The sequence below is a fragment of the Arvicanthis niloticus genome (genome assembly GCF_011762505.2).
Source record: "Arvicanthis niloticus isolate mArvNil1 chromosome Y unlocalized genomic scaffold, mArvNil1.pat.X SUPER_Y_unloc_2, whole genome shotgun sequence".
NCBI lineage: Eukaryota > Metazoa > Chordata > Mammalia > Rodentia > Muridae > Arvicanthis > Arvicanthis niloticus.
This window is the reverse complement of record NW_023044979.1, coordinates 3,816,581-3,828,456: the sequence shown is the minus strand read 5'-3', so window position 1 is coordinate 3,828,456 and position 11,876 is coordinate 3,816,581.

The following is an 11,876-nucleotide window of genomic DNA, read 5'->3' as shown; positions in this document are numbered from 1 at the left end:
TTTTTGTATTGTGTAAAATTGTGCATGTTTCATATTCATTTGTACTGAATTCTAGAAAGTCTCTAATGTTTGTCTTAGGCTATTTATCATTCATAGTGAGGTGTTCAGCTTCCATGAGTTTGTAAGCTTTGTGTCCTTTCTGGTTTTGTTGATATCCAGCTGTAATCCATGTTGGTCTGATAGGATTCATGGTGTTATTTCAATTTTCTTGTATGTATTGAGGTTGGCAGTGTGTCTGAATATGTGTTCAGTTTACAAGTAAGTTTCATGAGGTGCTGAGCAGAAGACATATTCTCCTATATTTCAGTAGAATGTTCTCTAAGTATCAGCTGGACTCATGTTCAAGTTGTCAGTTAGCTGGAATATTTCTCTTTTTTGAAGGGTGGGTCTGAGGAATTTGTCCACTGGTAAGAATGTGGTGTTGAAATCTTGGAATATAAGTGAATGAATGTTATGTGATTTTAGGTTTAAAACACTTTTTTATGAAGGTTGGTGACCATGTGTTTATGGCATAGATGTTAAAACTTGAAATGTCATCTTTGGTGATTATTTTTTTCTTTAAGGAATTTGTAGTGTCTTTATCTGATTCTTTTGATTAATTGTTTAATATCTATTTTGCTACATTTTAAGATGACTACACCAGCTTGCTCCTTTGGTCCATTTGCATGGAATATCTGTTTACATTCCTTTACCTTGAGTTAATGCTTATTCTCGATGTTGAGCTATATTTCTTGTGTGCAATTGATCTATCAATTTTTATTAGCATCTATTTGGTTAGCCTTTGTCTTTTTTTGGTGAACTGTGGTCATTGATACTGAGTCAATGAACAGTGATTGTTAACTCCTTGTATTTTGTTGTTGTTGCTGCTGCTGCTGCTGGTGGTGTTGGGGTATTTGTGTGCTTTCCTTTCTTTTGAAGATAATACAAGGTTATTTACTACCTGTGTTTTCATGTGTATTGTTAACTTCCTTGGGTTGGATTCTTTGTATATAACTTTGTGCAAGTTTGTATGTGTAGATAGATATTGTTTAAATTTGACTTTAGCATGGATTATCTGATTTTTTTTTCCATTAATAGTGATTACACTTTTTTCTACATATAATAATCTTGGCATCTGTAGTTTCTGCAGCATATATGTCCAAGCCCTTCTGACATTTACAGACTCCAGTGAGAGGTCATCTGCAGTTTCAATAGATCTTCATTTATGTTTATTGCCTTTGACCTTTGCAGCTTTTAGTATTCTTTCTTTGTACTGGATGTTTTGATTATTATATAGGAAAGAGACTTAATTTTATGGTCCATTCTGTTTGGTGTTTTGATGATTCTTTTACTGTGATAGGCACCACCGTCCTTATGTTAGGAAATTTTTCTTCTAAGATTTTGTCATCAATATTTTCTGAGAATTTGATCTAATATTCTTCCTCTAGTCCTATTATTCTTATGTTTTATCCTTTCATAATGTTCTAGATTTTCTAGATATTTTATGTCAGGAAGTTTTAGATTTAACATTTTCTTTGTGTGATATATTCATCCTTTCTATTGTATCTTCAATGCTTGAGATTTGTCTTTCATATCTGTATTCTTTTTATGAATTTTGCCTTCATAGTTTCTTTTTGCTGTCCTAAAGTTTCGCTTCCATCATTCCCTCAGTTTGTGTTTTGTTATTGTTTCTATTTCCACTTTTAGGTATTCAAAAATTTTGTTTTCTTCTACTCTGAGTTTGTTTTGCATGGCTCTATTTATAAGATTTGTTGGTTTCCTCCACTTTTTTGTTTGTGTTTTCCTGGCTGTCTTTGAGGTGTTTATTGATTTCCTCCAATTGTTTGTGCTTTCCTTGATTTCTTTAAGTGATTTCATCATTTCCACTTTTAGGGCCTCTATCATCTTCATACCGTTGGTTTCAAAGCCTTTTTCTTGTACTTCAGCTATGTTGGAATATTTAAGACCTTCTTTGGCAATATAAATGGGCTCATACTCATTAACCAGAGGGTGATAAATGTTACTCCTTAGTACAGAATCAAGTACCAGCATCATGGAATGGAATGTGGCTATCACTTCTGGAAGTGAATAGGTCCACTTTATGTCAATGCACTTGATATACAATAGTTTGTGTCCACACAATGAAATTTGGGTGGGACCCATCATAGGCTCCATGACAGATTCCATGAAGTATTCAGCATACATTTAACCCAATGTTAGATTAATGCCATGGTTGTTTTTTTCTTGTTAAATTGGACAGGGAGGCAAGTGAACCACTTTTTAAATAAGTTACTTTTGTTGAGATGATCATTTTAATAACATCACTTCCAATCACTAACTCTGGAGTCACCATTACAAAAAAAAACACTGATGGTGACAGGGTAATAATTTTCTAATTTGCCATCATGTATTTATTCATGTCAGGTGAATGAAGACAAACTAGATTGATAGGTATATAATTTTGGAACTTTAGCATAATCTAAGGAATATTGAATTTCCAACATTGGAGATCTGTCCAATGTACTTTTAGTGTTAAGTCAGGTCAGCTGATTGAGACACAGGCTATTGGCTGTAGCTCTGTGTGTCATGTTACAGATGACAGAAGCTAACACTGCACATAGCAGCCAGGTCAAAGAGTAGTGACTTAATGCCACATTCTCTGCCAGGAAACCATCTATCTGCTCTTTTTCAAACTCAATGTAAACGTATATTTTTTCAATTATGTTTCCTTTTTCCTTTATAATTAAATTTTTTTTAAAAAAATTTATATTCCCACATTGCCCGCCCCTTCCTGGTCCCTCTTCCCTGAGGTCTTCTCTCCATCTTCTTCCCTGCTGCTTCTGAGAGGTTTCTCTCCCACCTGCCCACACAGCAGTAACTCACCTCCACCAGTTTCCCTTTTCCCTGGGGCATCAAGTTTCTACAGTGTTAAGTGCATCCTCTCCCATTTTGGCCAGACGAGGCAGTCCTCTGCTGTACACATGCCCAGGGACATGAACCATCCCCTGTATGCTCCTTGGTTTTTGGCTTAGACTCTGGAAATCCTGAAGTGTCCATGTTAGTTGACATGGTTGTTCTTCTTATGAGGTTGCTATTCCCTTCACCTCCTTAAGTCTTTCTTCTGACTCTTCCATATATATATATATATATATATATATATATATATATATATATATCATATATATATATATGATAGATATTGATAGATGATAGATAGATAGATAGATAGATAGAGCAAATAAAAAAGATAGACGAAACTAATGAAAGGACACAGAGACAATATCCTAATTACCAAAATCAGAAATGAAAAGGAAGACATACAATTATATATATCTTCTCCTCAGCACCTCATGGTATCTTCTCCAAAATTGACCATGTAATCTGTCACAAATCGCCGGGCAGTGATGGTACACTCCTTTAATCCCAGCACTTTGGAGGCAGAGGCAGGTGGATTTCTGAGTTTGAGGCCAGCTTGGTCTACAGAGCGAGTTCCAGGAAAGCCAGGACTACACAGAAAAACCCTGACTGGAAAAAAACCAAAAACCCAAATCTGTCACAAATCAAGCTTCAACAGATACAAGATGACTGAAATATTCTCATTCATCCTATCAAATCACTAGACTAATGTAGACTTCAATAATAACAAAAACATCAGAAGGCCACATACTGAACAACTTTCTATACAATGATAACTTGTTCGGGGAAGAAATAAAGAAATAAAAGACTTTGTAGAATTCAATGAGAATGAAGACATAGGATACCCAAACTTATGGGACACAGTAAAAGCAGTGGTAAGACAAAAATTCATAGCACTAAATGCCCTCATAAACATACCAGAGAGATCCTACACAAGCAAGTTAACAGCACACCAGAAAGCTTTAGAACAAAAAGAAGCAAACACACCTAAGAGACATAGACAGCAGGAAATAATCAAACACAGGGCACAAATGAACAAATTAGAAACTGTGGGTGCTGTGTGGAGACCTCAGGGTAGCTCTGAAATCTCATCATGGTGAGCACAGGATCACAATGTGTAGGGGCAGGCAGCTGAGCAGTGGGAGCTGGGGTGCTGGGTCCGCTCTAGTGCTGCATGGGAAGCATCAGCCAGATGTGACCACCCGTGAGGTCCCTGGTGATGCTCCTCACATGTTAGATCAGGAGGTGACCTCTGAGTAACTTCACTATCATGATTGATTCTGAATCTGCACAAAATATTTGGACCAGTTGCTTTCCTGTAGAAACACAGGTGGTTTTTCTGACTCTGCAGCACATGTGTCCAAACCATTTTGTCTTTTATAGTATACATTAAGAAGACAGGCATAGCCAGGCAATGGTGGCACACGCCTTTAATCGTGGCACTTGGAAGGGAGAGGCAGGTGGATGACAGTGATGGAATAATGATCAATAATCATGCTAATCAATAATCAATACTAATCAATGACCAACAACCAATACTAGTCAATAACCAAAATTGATCAATAATCATGATAATCAATAACAGATAACCAGCATTCAATGCTGATCAATAATCAATAACCAATACTAACCAATAGCCATAATGATCAATAATTGATGCCACACGCCTTTAATCCCAGCACTTGGTAGGCAGAGGCAGGCAGATTTCTGAGTTCGAGGCCAGCTTGGTGTACAGAGTGAGAATAGCCAGGGCTATGCAGAGATGGCTGCAGGCCCGAGACTACATTTCCGATGAGGGCTCATGCCAAGATGGCGACTGGCCTACGAACTACATATCCCATGATGCCACGAGGAAAAGTAAGATGGCGGCCGCCCAGATACTACATTTCCCATGAAGGCTTGGGCCTGGCTCATATGCGCAGTGTTTGGAGGTCTCTGCTGGAGCTGATTGACTTCACAGAGAGCCGAGAGACTGTGCCTGGAGACCTTTGCCGCTGATGCTGCCGCCACCACGCCACCACTGCTGCAATCTGGGAGGAGCACCGCGGTCCCCGTGGCATTGGAGGGCTCCTTCTGATGTCACAGACTGCGCGACTCATACCGATTGCCCACAGCTAGGCCGCTGCAGACCGGGGAGATGACTGGAGCCTTCAGGTACCTTGGTGGGCAGGTGGAAGCCAAGGCCCTGGGTTGCTCATGAATCTGAGGCAGGGGCATTACTGGAGCTGCTTACAGGTACTGACTGACAGACCTGTGGACACACCCCCTGACTTGTATAAAGGAGGACTTTATCGTGTTGGGCGTTATTATTGAAAGACCCCCAGAAGGGGAGACCCTCACTCTAGTCTTGGGAGATGGAGGCCAGCAAACAGAAAGAGGCTTATTTCAGGAATCATCCAGCTGAGGTCGAGACTCATAATGAGGGGTGGCAACCTCAAGGCCTGGGGGAGAAGGAAATTTAAATGAAAAAAACACAAACCAGGGGGGTGAGGGGGAAACCAAGGAAGGGTATCATAAAAATAGTGGAAAGTCCCAGCCCATCATTCAGTTGGTCATGGGGGAAACATCTTGTACATGTTTTTCTCAGGAATTCAATCTTGCTCAACCATCTACTTTGTGGTCAGCCAGTTCCAGGAATGACCCAGCTGACCTGTAGTTTTAGTTCTGCTTTCTTTGTGGTCAGCCAGTTCCTGGAACCTGGAGCTAGTGAACCAGTTGGCCTACATTCTTGGCTCAGCTCTAGGGGTCATACAAACTTTCCATACCCTTTATAAATTTTCATACCTTTCTATTGTCACGTGGTCATCATTTTTATGAGGACACAAGGGTCACCAGTATGTGTGAAACTGACCATCGATGGACTGTGATTACTATTCTGGGCTTTCATTTTAAGATCTAAAATAACGACTTAAGTACAGACACAGTGGTACAAGCCTTAAATCCAAGGAAATGAGCATCAAGCAGATCTCTGATTCAAGTCTTCCTGGTACAGAACAAGTTTTAGGTAAAGAAAAGCTTAGATACACGCAAAGTGTTACACATGTGTTACCCAGCATTCAGGAGACAGAGCCATGCAGATCTCTGAGTTCAAAGTTCATCTACTGAGTAAGATCCAGGACAGTCAAGCTTAGGCAGTGAAGTTGTTGAAAATTATAAAGTTGGCGATGATGTAATAGAAGGAGCCATGTTCCAGCCCCAGCAAGCAGAGGAACTCAGCAGCTTTGTCCATGTGACTCTGCTTTTAGAGGAAAGAATAGAAGAAATGACTGACACAATTGATGCTGGTTGGCTGTAGTTAAAAAAATTTAGTGGGGATGAAGAAGAAACCAGCATCACTGAGGTGAAATCTTCTGGTGAGTGTTTTCTGAGAGGACAAAGGAGCTGTGCTCCAGAGATAGACAAGGTTGTCCCTTGTTGTGCACCTGGAGTTGATCATGTGTGAGAATCACCCAGGTGGTATTGGTTTTTAGGCATAAATAAATCTCATGCAGAGCAGGTAAGGCTTGGCCCAATGAAGGGAGTGTATGACAGGAACACAGTGAATCCTAGTCAAAGCGGAAGAACCCAGCATATTGAAGATGTCAGTCCCATGGGATGAGTAGAAAGAACAGCAGCAGCAGTAAAGTGGAGTCAGCCAGAACCTACAGTGGAATAGATGGAAGAGGTGGTGAAGTGACCCAATCTCTTTTGAGGAGCGCAGATGATCATGTCTGGATTTATTGAAGTTACTTTTGAAACCCTAATATTTTGAATTCCAGAGCTGTGGGGTACCTGCTCAGGAAAACAGTTCCAGACAGTGCAGTAACAGATAGTGAGGCAGGTCTTTGGATCAAGTATCTTTTCGACTGCCATGCATGGCTTGTGCTTGAACAGGAGCATGTTTTACTAATAAGGACTGCAGGCATAAAGATGAGTTTGTAAAGCCCAATCAGTTCTTTTTTAGAGAGTGCACAATGTCCGTTTGAGCAAACATCCTATGACAAACCCCCCTTGTCAACAGCCAGTCAAGGTACAACTGCAGAGTTAAGCTTCATGTAGATAACTAAAAAACCTTACAGAGAAAAATTTAGTCTACCTATCATGGTTGTCAGATGGTTTTGCCCCCTTGATTGGTTCCTGCAGATTATGCCAGACATGTAGTTTTTAAAATATTAAGTTGATGACCTGTATGTTAATGCCCCAATCTTGCTGTAACTACAATAAATACCCAGCACCCCTAGACTTGGTCTCTCAGTTTTGATCTCATGTGAGGCTGACAGTCAAGAATCCTTATTAGAGAGCTCATAATACAGACCTCCATGTGTTTGCATTGCAATAGGCTCCTTGTTGGTGGATGGGGTCTCTGTGACTTGGACATAACATCTTAGTGCATTGACTAGAACCCCAAGACCCCCAGGACTCCCAACATAAGGATTGAAAGGCCGGTTTTTAATATCAACCATTGTTTCTGTGTCAGTGGCTTGTCTGCCAGATATGAGTCTGTGTGCCTTGGTTTTCAGGTTTTTCTTGAGTATATGTGGAGGGAGATGACTAAGTTGAACCTGGAACCCTGCTACAGTGGATACGCTGGAGAGTCGCAGCCCTAAAGTGCTTTGAAGATGTTCCAGAGCCAGGTATAGTGGACGGTGTTCCTCTGGTCTTAATTTCTGGGAATGTTAGAGCAGACTTGGAGCCCTGCTACAGGGCTCACAGCTGCCATCCTGTCTTCATTTTCTCCTCTGTCTAAGTGGAGGAATCTGCTGGGTAGCCTCTACCACCCCCTTGTGGCTGTCTATTTTGTGTGTTGCAATTTGTTATTCTTTCACTGAGGAAATTAGACAGACTCCACCCTAGTCAATTTAGTTTCTAGCCCCACACCTTGGGTTAAATCCTTAACAACAGGACCTAGACCCATTGACTAGTCCATGATAGAGAGCTCTTCGAGACAGCATCCAGGGAAAAATCAGGCTCTGCCTACCTTATTTTAAAGGGTAGAAAAACAAAGACCTCATTTCCCACCTCCTGAACTACCTTCTGCCCAGTTCATATGTGACTCTAGTTTTGAACTTGGAGCTGTCATAAGATGGAAGGTCGTTCTTCATCAACTCTCACAAATTTAGCATATCTTCCTTTAACCAGAGATCCTGTCCTTTGTTGGCGGCCATTTCCAGTTGTGTGGGACAATATGCTTTTCTGTCCACCTTCCAGCTGTTTTAGCCTCCTCTTTGGTAGCACTGGCCTGGGAACCCAGGGTTAAATATGCTCACCCCAGGTCAGCACAGCCTCTGAGCTCCCCATTCCAGCGTATCCTTCCCTGCTCTGAGTCAGGTGCCCTCCCTATTTTGTCCTTGCTCAGCCAAAACTCCAACTCCTTGTTGTGGTGTCAGAGTTTCCTGTTATTGATACGGTTAGCTCATTGGTTTTATGTTGTAACAACTTCCTCATTTATTATTGTGTCTGTGTCATAGTTGTCTTTAGTTCTCAGCATTTCAGAGCTACAGTCATCTGAAGGAGGAGACTCAATTGAGAGCTCTCATCAGAAAGGCTGGTTGCTATGTTTGTGAGACATAGTGTTGATGATTGATTAGAAAGGCTCTTCCACTGAGTGTTGCAATATCCCTAAGCAAGTAGGCCAGTGCTGGATGAGAGATCAGGGTGAGCTTGAGACAGTGACCAAGCAAGAGAACCAGCCAGGAGACAGTGTTTACCCATGCTTTTTGCCTTCAGTTTCTAATCTAAGCTCTCAAAATGATGGACTGTGATCTGACAGAACCATGTACAACAACCACTTATTACCTGAGATGCTTTTGCTTAGAGGATTCAATAGCAGCAGATTAACAAGTTAGAACAACAACAAAATAGTATCAAAGAGTTATTTTGCTGCTGTACACAATCTACCTTAAAGATTGTATTCTTGTGTACAAGACAAATATTGAGTAGAAAGTTATTTGGATTGGTTGGTGTCTTTAACTCTCCACTGAGGGTCCTGCCTGACTGCAGGATGTGGCCTCTTCAGAGTCCATCTCTCACTGCTATGCATCTCAGCTAAGATCAACCTTAGACTCCTTGGTACCCTCCAATTTGTGGTCTCTGGCACATCCTAAATATACCCCCTCCCACCAGCCAGCTGCAGATTTTGATTCATTTTCCCTCTTTGGGCCTCTCTTATCTCTCACCACACCTGTTGCTGGTTCTCCCCGATTCCCCTTCTTATCTGCTCTCCCATGCAGTTCTCTCTCTTCCATCTGCCTCCTATAATAGCTTTACTCCCCCTTCTGAATGAGATGCAACTGTGCTCATTTGGGCCTTCCTGCGTGTATAGCTTCTTTGGGTCTATGAAGTGTAGTGGGGGTTTCCTGTATTTTATTAGTCACTTGTAAGTGAGCACATACATGCATGTGCTTTTAGGTCTGGGTTACCTCATTCAGGATAATAGTTTCTAGCTGTATCCATATTCCTGCAATATTCATGATATCCTTGTATTTAATAGCTAAATAATGTTTTATTTCGTAAATGAAGCACATTTTTATATCCATATTTTGGTTGAGAGACATCTGCATTCTTCCAGTTTCAAGCTGTTATAAATAAAATGACTATGTATTTTGTGAAGTCCCTATTTTCAGTCTCCTGCCCACACAGAATCCCTCCCTCCAATATCCTCTGTTTCTCTTTTAAGAGGTTGTGGGCCCCTGGGTATCTCCACACCACGGACCATAGAGTCTCTGCTGGGTTAAGTTCATCCTTTCCATTGAAGCCAGACATGGCAGCACAGTTCAGGGAGCAGATTTCACAGATAGACAGCAAGTTTAGGGACACCCACTGTTACAATTGTTGGAGGACCATCATGAAGACTGAGCTGCACATCTGCTACGTATGTTTTAGGGGCCTTAGTCTAGACTGTGTGTGCTATTTCTTTTGAGGATCAGTCTGTGAGTGTCCCCAAGGGCCCAGGTCAGCTGAGACAGTTGGTCTTCCTGTGGAGGGGTTCCTATCCTCTTCAGGGCCATCAGTCCTTCCCCCAACTCTTCCATAACAGTCCCCAAGGACCATTCAATGTTTCACTATGGTTCTCTGCATCTGTTTCAAGTCAGCTGCTGGGGGAAGCCTGTCAATGGACAATTATGCAAGGCTCCTGTGTGGCAGCATCACAGAGTATCCCTAATAATATCATGGATTAGTGCTTGTTCATAAGGAGGGTCTCCAGTTGGGCAAGTTTTCATCGACCATTCCCTCAGTCTCTGCTCCAGCTTTACCCTTGCATTTCTTTTAGTCAGGACATATTTTATTCTGTGTGTCTACTGTGTTGTAGTTGAAACTAATTCTTCAGCTTTCTTCTCATGTTCCCATATATTCCCCATTTATTCTCAGTCTCTAATTCCCATAAGATACAGTATAAACATTTGCTATTCAATGCTAAGCTATTTTGCAAGCATGGTGGTTTTTATATTTTCAACTTTATATGTTTTGTTTATTGTTTTCAAGACTAAATTTCTCTGGGAAGCCCTTCCTGTCCTGATTGTAGATATAGAAACTACAGAAGCCCCCTGACATGTTTTTCAATAAGCACATGCTTTTGTGCTGCTCTTCATTCACATCTTTAATTTTGAAATTCAGCCTAATATATAGATTATATTCTATTTCTCCGGATGGCTTATGCTCATGTCATCATTATTATCTGATGCTTCAGATTCATTGAATTGCAGGTGTATGATGTTCTGCCTAACTCTTATGTTTGTTGTGAAATTTTTGAATAAATAAGTGTATTATGGCTGGGTGCATGAATATGAATATCATGTGTGCCTCATCTTTACTGTTGTTAGAATTTGGCCTCTGAACTCCTGAACGTGAAGAAATGGACAGGTGTTGGTCCACATGTGTATGCTAGAAATTGACCACCATTATGTGGAAGACCAGCAAGAGCTTTCAACTCCTGAGCTATATCTACTTATCTACATTCTTTATTTCTGATCAACATATACATTACTGCTGGGTGGTTGTGGTACATGCCTTTAATCCCAGCACTTGGAAGGCAGAGGCAGGCGGATTTCTGAGTTCAAGGCCAGACTGGTCTACAGAGTGTGTTTCAGGACTGCCAGGGCAATACAGAGAAATTCTGTATTGAAAAAAAAAACCCATATATATTACTAATATTTTCATCTGTCCATTTTTAACTGTTTAAACATGCATTCCCTTTTAGTAAAATTTAATTAATGTTGCTGTTTAAACTGTTTCACTCTATGTTTATGCAAGATAATACAGAACTGCAGTGAATGCATAATTTTTTGCAGTAACTTCAGTAAAGAACTGTGAGTTTATTCTATCATTTTTATTTCCTGCTTTTTTTTAGCAGAGTGAGGTTCTTAACATGTAACTTTTGCTGTCCTGAAATTCAAATCATAGACTGAGCTGGCATCCAGCTCAATGACATACACCTGCCTGTACCTCTGTGATTAAAGACATGAGCAAATACACACAGCTTGCCCATCACTTTTGTAGTTAGTGATTGTTCATACAGCTTTTCAGATGTGTGCTCAGTACAGTTCATCTGTCTCCCCCTGTATATCCCTCTCAATTGCCATTTGTGTTGCAAGGCTATATCCTATTCTAAGGGTTCAGGAGTGACACAGGTGAACCCTGTGTCAAAAGTTCAAGTGTCAATATTTCAAATATCTTCTAAACTGACATGGTGTTTATATTATAATTTGTGTGTCAGAAAATAAGTGGAGGAATCACATGAATTATAAGATTATATTGTCTAGGAAGCAAAACTTTACTTTGTAATGATGTCAGTATCAGGCTATGTGTTAGACACATATATGTGATATTTTAGGAAGCAGTGACTTATGATGATATACATGTGAACTTCATGGCAGAAGAGTGGAATTTTCTCAATTCTTCCCAGAAAAATCTCTACAAAGATGTGATGCTTGAGACCTACTGGAACCTCACTGCTATAGGTAAGACTGAATTTTTTTGCTTCTCAAAATAAGGGAAAAATGTTT